The sequence below is a fragment of the Schistocerca gregaria genome, chromosome 3 (genome assembly GCF_023897955.1).
Source record: "Schistocerca gregaria isolate iqSchGreg1 chromosome 3, iqSchGreg1.2, whole genome shotgun sequence".
NCBI lineage: Eukaryota > Metazoa > Arthropoda > Insecta > Orthoptera > Acrididae > Schistocerca > Schistocerca gregaria.
The window spans coordinates 948,428,110-948,440,640 of record NC_064922.1 but is presented as its reverse complement, the minus strand read 5'-3'; the positions used below and the strand labels follow the sequence as shown (position 1 = coordinate 948,440,640).

Sequence of the window (12,531 nt, the reverse complement as noted above, 5' to 3'; positions counted from 1 at the left end):
AAATACAACGTAAACAAGCAAGTGACACTGAGAGCTCCGAACGTCTGCAAGCTGCCGCGTCGCCAGCGGTAATGCCCATGGAACCGGGTGCCTCTATCGGTCTTAATTTGAGCAGCATCATGTCATTAAACCGGTAAGCTGCGATTTATTACATGTAGCGTCCTCAGGAAGTGTTTGCGTGGCAAATGAAGCAACCAAGTAGGTTGAAAGTGGAGGGAACAACATCGAATGTAGCGAGAATTCTTGCCAGTATTCGTACATGAAGTGATGTCGAAGGGTCAGGTAATCAAAATCGCGGAACAGCCACTTTCGTATGGTGGATGCTTTGTGCTGGAAGCAGCCTAGCTATGAAAACAGCTATGGTCACAGAGTACTGTCGAAAAGTACGTGCTGTCACACAACGCTACGTAGTGGGCGGATGGTGCGTGACACGATAACATTTGCACTTCACACGATCGACATACTGTCACACAACTCAAGCAGCTCTTTCAGCCTTCAACTACATTGGTCCTCAGCACAGCTCATGTTGTAGGTGTCGGATTAAGAAACCTCTTTGAGAATATGGTCCAGATTGGATGCTTCAATAGCAAGTGCGGCAAGATCTCAGTAGGTGGCGGGGTGCACACCTGCTTGCTAGTGCGGCCTGTTGGTCTAGGGGTATGATTCCTGCTTTGGGTGCAGTTGGTCCCGGGTTCAAATCCCGGTCAGGCCCTACTTTTCACTTTCGCGACAACCAAGCACTACGATAAACTGGAGAGTCTCTCAAAGTAAGCCATGCAACAGTACAAACTGCATGTCGGGCCACCGGCCAATGATACTGGCAAGTGCGTCTTGTGGAAAGCAATCTACGAAGCAGGATTAAGCCGTCTTCGATTACTTATATCTATACCTACAGACTGACACGTACAACGATTCTATTCGTTTCCCAGGAACTAGTACATCGCATGCACGTTTGTTAAATGCATGCGCATGCAGCACCCAAAACGGAGAGATGCTGGGAGAAGCAGCTGAGGTCGTCTTCTCGCAGTTGAACCCCCTACGTTCCGTTATTAATCCTAGTAGCAAAAGCATAAGCATTTGGAGCGTTCCCCATTCACGTGTGGACTGCTATTAACAATTTGCATTACATGCTCCTAGCTAAATTTTGTATATACAATTCCAACTGCCAGCTCGTACACGTTTCTAGAAACGATCGCAAAACACTGAACCAGGTTCCACCGAGACTCGAACTCGGATCGCTGGATTCAAAGTCCAGAGTGCTAACCATTACACCATGGAACCGGGTGCCTCTAGCGGTCTTCATTTGAGCAGCATCATGTCATTAAACCGGTAAGCTGCGACTTATTACATGTAGCGCCCTCAGGAAGTGTTTGCGTGGCAAATGAAGCAACCAAGTAGGTTGAAAGTGGAGGGAACAACTTCGAATGTAGCGAGAATTCTTGCCAGTATTCGTACATTAAGTGATGTCGAAGGGTCAGGTACTCAAAATCGCATAATAGCCACTTTGGTATGGTGGATGCTTTGTGCTGGAAGCAGCCTAGCTATGAAAACAGCTATGGTCACAGAGTACTGTCGAAAAGTACGTGCTGTCACACAACGCTACGTAGTGGGCGGATGGTGCGTGACACGATAACATTTGCACTTCACACGATCGACATACTGTCACACAACTCAAGCAGCTCTTTCAGCCTTCAACTACATTGGTCCTCAGCACAGCTCATGTTGTAGGTGTCGGATTAAGAAACCTCTTTGAGAATATGGTCCAGATTGGATGCTTCAATAGCAAGTGCGGCAAGATCTCAGTAGGTGGCGGGGTGCACACCTGCATGCTTGTGCGGCCTGTTGGTCTAGGGGTATGATTCCTGCTTTGGGTGCAGGAGTTCCCGGGTTTAAATGCCGGACAGGCCCTACTTTTCACTTTCGCGACAACCAAGCACTACGATAAACTAGCGAGTCTCTGAAAGTAAGCCATGCAACAGGACAAACTGCATGTCGGGCCACCGGCCAATGATACTGGCAAGTGCGTCTTGTGGAAAGCAATCTACGAAGCGGGATTAAGCCGTCTTCGATTACTTATATCTATACCTACAGACTGACACGTACAACGATTCTATTCGTTTCCCAGGAACTAGTACATCGCATGCACGTTTGTTAAATGCATGCGCATGCAGCACCCAAAACGGAGAGATGCTGGGAGAAGCAGCTGAGGTCGCCTCCTCGCAGTTGAACCCCTTACGTTCCGTTATTAATCCTAGTAGCAAAAGCATAAGCATTTGGAGCGTTCCCCATTCACGTGTGGACTGCTATTAACAATTTGCATTACATGATCCTAGCTAAAATTTTGCATATACAATTCCAACTGCCAGCTCGTACACGTTTCTAGAAACGATCGCAAAACACTGAATCAGGTTCCACCGAGACTCGAACTCGGATCGCTGGATTCAAAGTCCAGAGTGCTAACCATTACACCATGGAACAGTGTGCCTCTAGCGAACATAAACTGAGCAGCATCATGTCATTAAACCGGTAAGCTGCGATTTATTACATGTAGCGTCCTCAGGAAGTGTTTGCGTGGCAAATGAAGCAACCAAGTAGGTTGAAAGTGGAGGGAACAACTTCGAATGTAGCGAGAATTCTTGCCAGTATTCGTACATTAAGTGATGTCGAAGGGTCAGGTAATCAAAATCGTGAAACAGCCACTTTCGTATGGTGGATGCTTTGTGCTGGAAGCAGCCTAGCTATGAAAACAGCTATGGTCACAGAGTACTGTCGAAAAGTACGTGCTGTCACACAACGCTACGTAGTGGGCGGATGGTGCGTGACACGATAACATTTGCACTTCACACGATCGACATACTGTCACACAACTCAAGCAGCGCTTTCAGCCTTCAACTACATTGGTCCTCAGCACAGCTCATGTTGTAGGTGTCGGATTAAGAAACCTCTTTGAGAATATGGTCCAGATTGGATGCTTCAATAGCAAGTGCGGCAAGATCTCAGTAGGTGGCGGGGTGCACACTGGCTTACTTGTGCGGCCTGTTGGTCTAGGGGTAGTTCCGCTTGAGACGCGACAGCGACAGCGATCGGACGTGCTGTGTATTCAATCTTGCCGTTACCCTCGGGTTGTGAATATTAACCTTCTGTGTGTGTGACGGTTCTTTGTCTTCTGTTTTTCGTTGTTTCTTTGCCTTAGTGTTTGTCTTGTGTCTTGCGTTGTATTGCGGCTTTTGCCGCATTAATTAAGTATTATGGCTTCCCGGTTGTTTCCGCGGAAGTGTACTCTCAGTTTTCAGTTTAACAAGGCTACCAGGAATGTCCAACCGACATCGTTGGAAATTCACGAATGGATTGTGGACACGATTGGCATTACATCGGACCAGGTACATACGGCGTATTTTGATACAGAATTATACTGCTTTTTTTGTGAAATTGTTGAACCCGGTTTTGCTGGATAAGATATTACTTAAACATGGTGAGCAAGTGTCGTTCCGTCATAGGGATGGTTCTGTTAGCAGTGTTACTGTCTCAAATGCTGAAATTACGTATACCACAGTTCGGGTTTATAATTTACCCCCTGAAGTTGACAACAGCTATCTTAAGGAAGCTTTGCTTGGTTATGGTACTGTTCGGTCAATTCGAAATGAACGTTGGTCTGCACAACATAAGCTGCAATGTTATAATGGTGTCAGATCAGTTGAAATGCATATTAAGTCTAATATACCGTCCCATCTGGTTGTATGTGGTTATCGTGTACATCTTACTTATGAGGGGCAGCTTAGTACATGTTTCCTATGTAATGAACATGGTCATGTTCGAGCTAATTGCCCTAAGCGGGTATTTGTGCTTAAAAATGGCCTAGCACAGCGCCGCAAATTAACGGTTGCCGATCTTGTGCCAGCAGCTTCCTCCACTGTTTCCTATCTGCCTCCTGCAGTAGCTTCTTCACAACAGGTGTCACCCTCCCCTGATGCAGGTTTTCCTCCGCTACCCACTCGCCCAGACGTATCGGCTGCTCCTATACCGATTCCGTCTGTTTCCAACAACAAACGCCGTCGTGCTAGTGATACCGGTAGCACTGATGACGAAGCTGCTGTTTCGCAGCCGGTTTGCGAATCTGATGAGAGAATTCCAGAATCTCCCATGCCTGTTTCGGAATCTGTTCCCGCTGTCTCTCCTGCTTTGCCTGATGACGTCAAACTTGCTGCCATGCCGTCGGCGCAAGAGCCACAACATTCGGTCGAGGTGTTGTTGACATCCCCACCGCCACAGGCATCACAACATGTTGACGACACTTCGCTGGAGACGGCAGTTTGTCGGAAAACCGCTCCTAGAACTGCTCGCTCCGCATCAGCAGACTCCAAACCTATCTTACCACCTCCTACACTTCCAATACCTACACATTCTGAAACCGGTGCCGATGTTCCTGATGCAGTTTTCCCCTTGATGGCTCCTCCTTCTGACTCCTCTCGCCCTGCTAATCCTTCGGACGCTCTGGTTGACGTGCCTGATCTCGAACCCCCCACTCCGCCTGCTCTTGAATCTGGTGTGCATCAGATACGTCGTCGGGTGAAAGTGCCCCCCAATCTCCACGCGGTGCGGAAGAAACATAAGCATGCGAAGGACGACTCTGATTCCGTTGATTCTGGACAATCACCCTCTGCCATGTCTGATGTTGATGATATGGATGTAGTTGCTTCTAGTGTGGTGTAATTTGGGTTCATTTCCCATTTTTTGGTTGATGTTGCAGGCGTACACGTTTATTACCTTAAATATAAATGGCATTCAATCTTCTCTGAAGTTAGCGTCTCTGCAGCAGTTTATTTATGACTCTGCAGCTGATATTGTTTTCCTGCAGGAAGTCTCCGTTGCACACCTGTTTCTTCCTGGTTTTCGCACTATTATAAATTTTGCACCTGAGTTTTCTGCAGGTACTGCTTTCCTAATTCGTGACGGTATCCCCGTTACCGAAATTGAGCTTTTAGACTCGGGACGGGGCATTGGTTGTCGGTTATTTGACACGACCTTGGTTAACATTTACGCCCCCTCTGGTTCTAGCAGGCGGCAGGAAAGGTCTCGTTTTTATAAAGAGGATCTGATTTACCTTTTACGAAAAAATCCTGCGACCTTGATATTGGGGGGGCGATTTTAATTGTGTGTTACAAGCTAAAGACCAATCCCCTCATTTTAATTATTGTTTCGAGCTACATTCTCTTGTACGTCAATTACGACTACGCGATGCGTGGGAGGTTAAACACCCCACCTTAGTTAAATTTACATTTTTTACTGCCACCTCAAGTAGTCGACTTGACCGATTGTATATTTCTGATCCCCTTAGTGTTTCTGTTTTAGATGTAGATGTTATTCCAGCCAGTTTTACGGATCATTGTGCCCTTGCTGTTATAATTAATTTGGAGCGTCAACCTCTTAAACTTTATAGGCCGCTGTGGAAATTAAATGTCTCCTTGCTCGATGACCCTGACATCGAACGTCTAATACAGACGGCGTGGGACATTTGTTTACGTTCTCTGCGATACTATCCGTCTAAGCTTCACTGGTGGATCCACTGTGTGAAGCCAAAACTACGTCGCACTTTGATGTCCTACAGTTATAATAGAGCGCGAGATCAGAAACTGACTTTTGAGTATTACTATTCGGTGCTTCGCGAACATTATGATAATTCTACAATGACATGTGCCCACCTTTCTGAGATTCGGAAAATTAAGGCCAAGCTTCTTAGTATTAAGCGGCTTCAGATGGAAGGATTGAAGATTAAATCTAAACCACCGTCCACGTTAGCACATGAAATGACTTCTATGTACCATCTGTTTCGTCACCACAAGATCCGTCGACGTGTATTGATTGACGGCCTTATGGCAGCTGATGGTCGCCGGCTTACCTTACAGAATCAAATAACCCATGAAATTACCTGCTACTATGAGACGTTATATACTGCGGCTGATTCTGATCCGATTGATGTTGACGAGATTTTAACTGCTATCCCATCAGTTTTAACAGAGGACCATAATGCGAAATTTTTAGCTCCTTTTACTGCAGACGAAATTTCAGCTTTCATTGCTTGTTCAGCATCTCACAAATCTCCTGGTCCTGATGGCCTACCTAAGGAGTTTTTTGTTCGCTTTTGGCCTATTATAGGGCCTGTTTTTACGGATATTGTGAATGAAATCTTGAATGGTGGCACAATTCCAGCCGATTTCAAGAGAGGTACGGTTGTCCTGATACCTAAATCTGCTGGTTTGAAGACAGCTAGTGACTTTCGTCCTTTAACCCTTTTAAATTTTGACTATAAGACGGCCGCTAGGGCTGTTAATGCACGTCTATCCCTCTTGCTTACACCTGTGATACCTCCTTGTCAAAGCTGCTTTCCAGGGCGCTCCATATTGACGTCTCTGGCGGGGTATCGTGATGTCGTGTCGATTGTCGCTGTCACCAATATTTCCTGTGCGCTTTTATTTGTTGATTTTAGTAAGGCTTTTGATCGTGTGTCCCATTCATTTTTAGAGCTTCTGCTGCGCCGGCTCGGTTTTAATGAACAGGCGCTGCTGGTACTTAAGAATATGACGACTGGCATTTCTGCTAAGATTGACATTAATGGCCAGCTAACAAAGGTCATTGATATTCAACGTGGCTTCCCGCAAGGTAGTCCTTTATCCATGACCCTTTATGCTCTCTCCCTTCAACCACTCCTCACACGTCTCAACTCGACACTACGTGGTCTTACGATCTCTGGGGTTACCCAGACGGCAACAGCTTATGCTGATGATTTGGTTGTTTTGCTTCGTTCCACCGCAGAAGTGCCGCAGTTGAAAATGGAACTCGATAAATTTTCTGCGGCCTCAGGTTCTCGTATCAATCCCCGTAAAAGCAAGCTCCTGAATTTGCGGGGCTTTGAACGTGTGGATGTTCCGTGGGTTACAGCTGTTGAACACCATACACATTTAGGTATCTATTTTGAACGTTGTCCTCTTCGGATGGCTGCAAAAAATTGGCAAGTGGCCATTTCCAAGCTGCAAGGTGTTTTATTAGAACACTTATGGCGTTCGATACCGCTACTGCAAAAAAAAGCGTGTATTAGACTCTTATGTTTTATGTAAAGTATATTACGTTGCTCAGTTGTTTCCGCTTCCCCGAATGCAGGGTGCAAAAATGGTCCAGCTTATTAACAGATATATTTGGCGGGGGCATATTTTTAAATTACGTTGTGATGTTCTTACGAAGCCGCGTCTTGAGGGCGGCTTGTCGTTCACCGACGTCCGTGTCAAGGCTGCTGCCCTTTATGTTAAGCGAACCCTCCATCTTTTATTATCTGAGTCCCCGACTGTTACTTCGCGATTATTCCATGTCGTTCGTCCTGCGAGCTTGTCACCGCCCATTAACGTTGGGCCTCTAAATGCGAAGCTACGGCATGTTCGGGACTTCTACACTGAGATTAGTTACCTAGATCTCCACTTACAACGTCGTCCTGTTATTACTACGCTAACCCTGCTTGACAAATGGCGACGGTCTTCTTCTTCCAACCCGATTGTTTTGCATTATCCCAGTTTTAATTGGCGTAACATATGGACGAATATTAGCTTACCCGTTCATTCAGCAACTGTTGCCTCCCTATGGTATAAGGTAGTTAATCAGCTGATTCCTACGAACGAACGCCTTCATCGTATAGGTTTATGTGTCTCTCCGCTTTGTCAAACGTGTGGTTGTGTTGATACACTCCAACACCGATTTACCTGCGCTGACCGTCATCGCATGTGGCACTGGCTGCGCCGACAATTGGCTTTACTCACCAGGAGCTCAGAATCGGCATTTAAGACTGATATTCTCTGCTGGCCGGACACGGTTTTTTATCCCCGGACCAAGAACAACACCGTTATGTGGCTTCTTGGCCGTTACATTTTTGCAGTGGTTGATGATCATGGTATTACCGATTTCATTTCGTTTACTGGTTACATGCTTCATGAGTACTGGACGCAAAAGTCTTTCCCACACCTTAAGAGGGACTTTGCGAATATGCTTACTATTGTTTTCGAAAAGCAGGGAGTTGGTTAAGTTTCAATTTCTATTGATCGCTCCTGCGCCTGAATCATTAATGGCACCGGTATAGGGGCATACTGAGCTAACTTCATGACAGGGAAGACATTCTCGCTAGTTCTTAGGTACAACCTTGGCAGGAATGCAAAACAACTGTTTGGATAGAAAACGCTTCATAAGTCCCGTGTTCACATATAAGTATCATAAGACTCCGAACCAAAGACAATTACAACGTATTGGTGACACTGTGCTTCGGTGCAGGGAGGAGGAGACGTTATGGCCAGGCCTCGGGATACGACCCCTGCCCAACGCGCCTCCACCTACCTGCCCTGGGTCATTACAAAAGAAAACAAAAGCAAAAACAAAAATGGATAAGGCGTCGGACTTCGGATCTGAAGATTACAGGTTCGAATGCTGTCACGCTCGTGTTTTTCAAGTTCTGAAAAAGAAACATACCGTTTTAATGTCGCAATTGAACAGTACGAAACCGTCTGAATGTTGCTGTTGACCATTTCTTGCTTGGAGATGCTCTTGAGCTTGAAACACTCACAACAAGACCGGTGATAAAAAAAAAAAAAGTGGTACAGAACTATAAAAAAAAAAAAAGTGGTAGAGCACTGCTCTAATAAACCAAGCGTCGTAAGTTCCATCCTCACAGGAGAAAGATGAATTTTGGAAATCAGTTGCGCGTTGTGGCCGTATAGCAAACAGTATCTGTGATGACGAACAATTAGCGACAGACGTTTTTTTAAGAATTACTCTCAGATGTGATTAAGGCGAATGGCGCAGATAAACCATTTGACAAAGCGGTACAGCATAAGGTGGGACGAGGCAGTCTGAATTACATTTTATAGATGTATTTCTCACATATCTCAGAGCCTGTCGTCGTCGTCGTCGTCGTCGTCATCGTCGTCGTCGTCGTCGTCATCGCCGCCGCCGCTTCTGCAGAAGTAGCAATAGGCCATCGTAGCAAATGCGGCGAGGGACGCCCTGCCTTCGATTCCGAATGCACAAAGTGTGTGGTCTTGTTTCTCAGTCTACATTTGGTCGGTCTCGTAAGAGGTTGAATGTAACGAATGGGTGGGAAAGAGCAAGGGGCAGCGGCTGTGTAGAACGAAAACACAAATCCTCAGGGGTGTGAGCGTTTCGATATGAGTCGTATACATGTTATAGTTGGTCGTCAGTGACCGTGTGGCCTAATGGATAAGGCGTCGGACCTCGGATCTGAAGATTACAGGTTCGAATGATGTCACGCTCGTGTTTTTCCAGTCCTGAAAAAAAAAAATAAAAAAAGGGGTATGATTCCTGCTTTGGGTGCAGGACGTCCCGGGTTCAAATCCCGGACAGGCCCTACTTTTCACTTTCGCGACAACCAAGCACTACGATAAACTGGCGAGTCTCTGAAAGTAAGCCATGCAACAGGACAAACTGCATGTCGGGCCACCGGCCAATGATACTGGCAAGTGCGTCTTGTGGAAAGCAATCTACGAAGCAGGATTAAGCCGTCTTCGATTACTTATATCTATACCTAAAGACTGACACGTACAACGATTCTATTCGTTTCCCAGGAACTAGTACATCGCATGCACGTTTGTTAAATGCATGCGCATGCAGCACCCAAAACGGAGAGATGCTGGGAGAAGCAGCTGAGGTCGTCTTCTCGGAGTTGAACCCCTTACGTTCCGTTATTAATCCTAGTAGCAAAAGCATAAGCATTTGGAGCGTTCCCCATTCACGTGTGGACTGCTATTAACAACCAAGCACTGCGATAAACTAGCGAGTCTCTGAAAGAAAGCCTTGTAACAGGACAAACTGCATGTCGACCCACCGGCCAATGATACTGACAAGTGCGTCTTGTGGAAAGCAATCTACGAAGCAGGATTAAGCCGTCTTCGATTACTTATATCTATACCTAAAGACTGACACGTACAACGATTCTATTCGTTTCCCAGGAACTAGTACATCGCATGCACGTTTGTTAAATGCATGCGCATGCAGCACCCAAAACGGAGAGATGCTGGGAGAAGCATCTGAGGTCGTCTTCTCGCAGTTGAACCCCTTACGTTCCGTTATTAATCCTAGTAGCAAAAGCATAAGCATTTGGAGCGTTCCCCATTCACGTGTGGACTGCTATTAACAATTTGCATTACAAGATCCTAGCTAAAATTTTGCATATACAATTACAACTGCCAGCTCGTACACGTTTCTAGAAACGATCGCAAAACACTGAATCAGGTTCCACCGAGACTCGAACTCGGATCGCTGGATTCAAAGTCCAGAGTGCTAACCATTACACCATGGAACCGGGTGCCTCTAGCGGAATTAAACTGAGCAGCATCATGTCATTAAACCGGTAAGCTGCGATTTATTACTTGTAGCGTCCTCAGGAAGTGTTTGCGTGGCAAATGAAGCAACCAAGTAGGTTGAAAGTGGAGGCAACAACTTCGAATGTAGCGAGAATTCTTGTCAGTATGCGTACATTAAGTGATGTCGAAGGGTCAGGTAATCAAAATCGCGGAACAGCCACTTTCGTATGGTGGATGCTTTGTGCTGGAAGCAGTCTAGCTATGAAAACAGCTATGGACACAGAGTACTGTCGAAATGTACGTGCTGTCACACAACGCTACGTAGTGGGCGGATGGTGCTTGACACGATTACATTTGCACTTCACACGATCGGCATACTGTCTCACAACTCAAGCAGCTCTTTCAGCCTTCAACTACATTGGTCCTCAGCTCAGCTCATGTTGAAGGTGTCGATTAAGAAACCTCTTTGAGAATATGGTCCAGATTGGATGCTTCAATAGCAAGTGCGGCAAGATCTCAGTAGGTGGCGGGGTGCATACCTGCTTGCTTGTGCGGCCTGTTGGTCTAGGGGTATGATTCCTGCTTTGGGTGCAGGAGGTCCCGGGTTCTAATGCCGGACAGGCCCTGCTTTTCACTTTCGCGACAACCAAGCACTACGATAAACTAGCGAGTCTCTGAAAGTAAGCCATGCAACGGGGCAAACTGCATGTCGGGTCACCGGCCAACGATACTGGCAAGTGCGTCTTGTGGAAAGCAATCTACGAAGCAGGATTAAGCCGTCTTCGATTACTTATATCTATACCTAAAGACTGACACGTACATCGATTCTATTCGTTTCCCAGGGACTAGTACATCGCATGCACGTTTGTTAAATGCATGCGCATGCAGCACCCAAAACGCAGAGATGCTGGGAGAAGCAGCTGAGGTCGTCTTCTCGGAGTTGAACCCCTTACGTTCCGTTATTAATCCTAGTAGCAAAAGCGTAAGCATTTGGAGCATTCCCCATTCACGTGTGGACTGCTATTAACAACCAAGCACTGCGATAAACTAGCGAGTCTCTGAAAGAAAGCCATGTAACAGGACAAACTGCATGTCGACCCACCGGCCAATGATACTGACAAGTGCGTCTTGTGGAAAGCAATCTACGAAGCAGGATTAAGCCGTCTTCGATTACTTATATCTATACCTAAAGACTGACACGTACATCGATTCTATTCGTTTCCCAGGAACTAGTACATCGCATGCACGTTTGTTAAATGCATGCGCATGCAGCACCCAAAACGCAGAGATGCTGGGAGAAGCAGCTGAGGTCGTCTTCTCGCAGTTGAACCCCTTACGTTCCGTTATTAATCCTAGTAGCAAAAGCGTAAGCATTTGGAGCATTCCCCATTCACGTGTGGACTGCTATTAACAACCAAGCACTGCGATAAACTAGCGAGTCTCTGAAAGAAAGCCATGTAACAGGACAAACTGCATGTCGACCCACCGGCCAATGATACTGACAAGTGCGTCTTGTGGAAAGCAATCTACGAAGCAGGATTAAGCCGTCTTCGATTACTTATATCTATACCTAAAGACTGACACGTACATCGATTCTATTCGTTTCCCAGGAACTAGTACATCGCATGCACGTTTGTTAAATGCATGCGCATGCAGCACCCAAAACGCAGAGATGCTGGGAGAAGCAGCTGAGGTCGTCTTCTCGCAGTTGAACCCTTTACGTTCCGTTATTAATCGTAGTAGCAAAAGCATAAACATTTGGAGCGTTCCCTATTCACGTGTGGACTGCTATTAACAATTTGCATTACATGATCCTACCTAAAATTCTGCATATACAATTTCAACTACCAGCTCGTACACATTTCTAGAAATGATCGCAAAACACAGTCAGGTTCCACCGAGACTCGAACTCGGATCGCTGGATTCAAAGTCCAGAGTGCTAACCATTACACCATGGAACCGGGTGCCTCCAGCGGACTTAAATTGAGCAGCATCATATCATTAAACCGGTAAGTTGCGATTTATTACATGTAGCGTCCTCAGGAAGTGTTTGCGTGGCAAATGAAGCAACCAAGTAGGCTGAAAGTGGAGGGACCAACTTTGAATGTAGCGAGAATTCTTGCCAGTATTCGTACATGAAGTGATGTCGTAGGGTCAGATGCTAAACAAACTCCACTGG

The 12,531-nt window shown here is 46.1% G+C and overlaps 4 non-coding genes across 4 annotated transcripts; all 4 read right to left on the bottom strand.

Moving 5' to 3' along the window:
- Positions 1 to 1,209: 1,209 nt before the first annotated feature.
- Trnaq-uug (transfer RNA glutamine (anticodon UUG)) lies at positions 1,210 to 1,281 on the bottom strand. Its single transcript has one exon. It is a non-coding gene; the product is annotated as a tRNA-Gln (tRNA).
- A 1,125-nt stretch (positions 1,282 to 2,406) lies between these two features.
- Trnaq-uug (transfer RNA glutamine (anticodon UUG)) lies at positions 2,407 to 2,478 on the bottom strand. Its single transcript has one exon. It is a non-coding gene; the product is annotated as a tRNA-Gln (tRNA).
- Positions 2,479 to 10,279: 7,801 nt separating this feature from the next.
- On the bottom strand, positions 10,280 to 10,351 carry Trnaq-uug (transfer RNA glutamine (anticodon UUG)). Its single transcript has one exon. It is a non-coding gene; the product is annotated as a tRNA-Gln (tRNA).
- A 1,890-nt stretch (positions 10,352 to 12,241) lies between these two features.
- On the bottom strand, positions 12,242 to 12,313 carry Trnaq-uug (transfer RNA glutamine (anticodon UUG)). Its single transcript has one exon. It is a non-coding gene; the product is annotated as a tRNA-Gln (tRNA).
- Between the last annotated feature and the right edge of the window lie 218 nt (positions 12,314 to 12,531).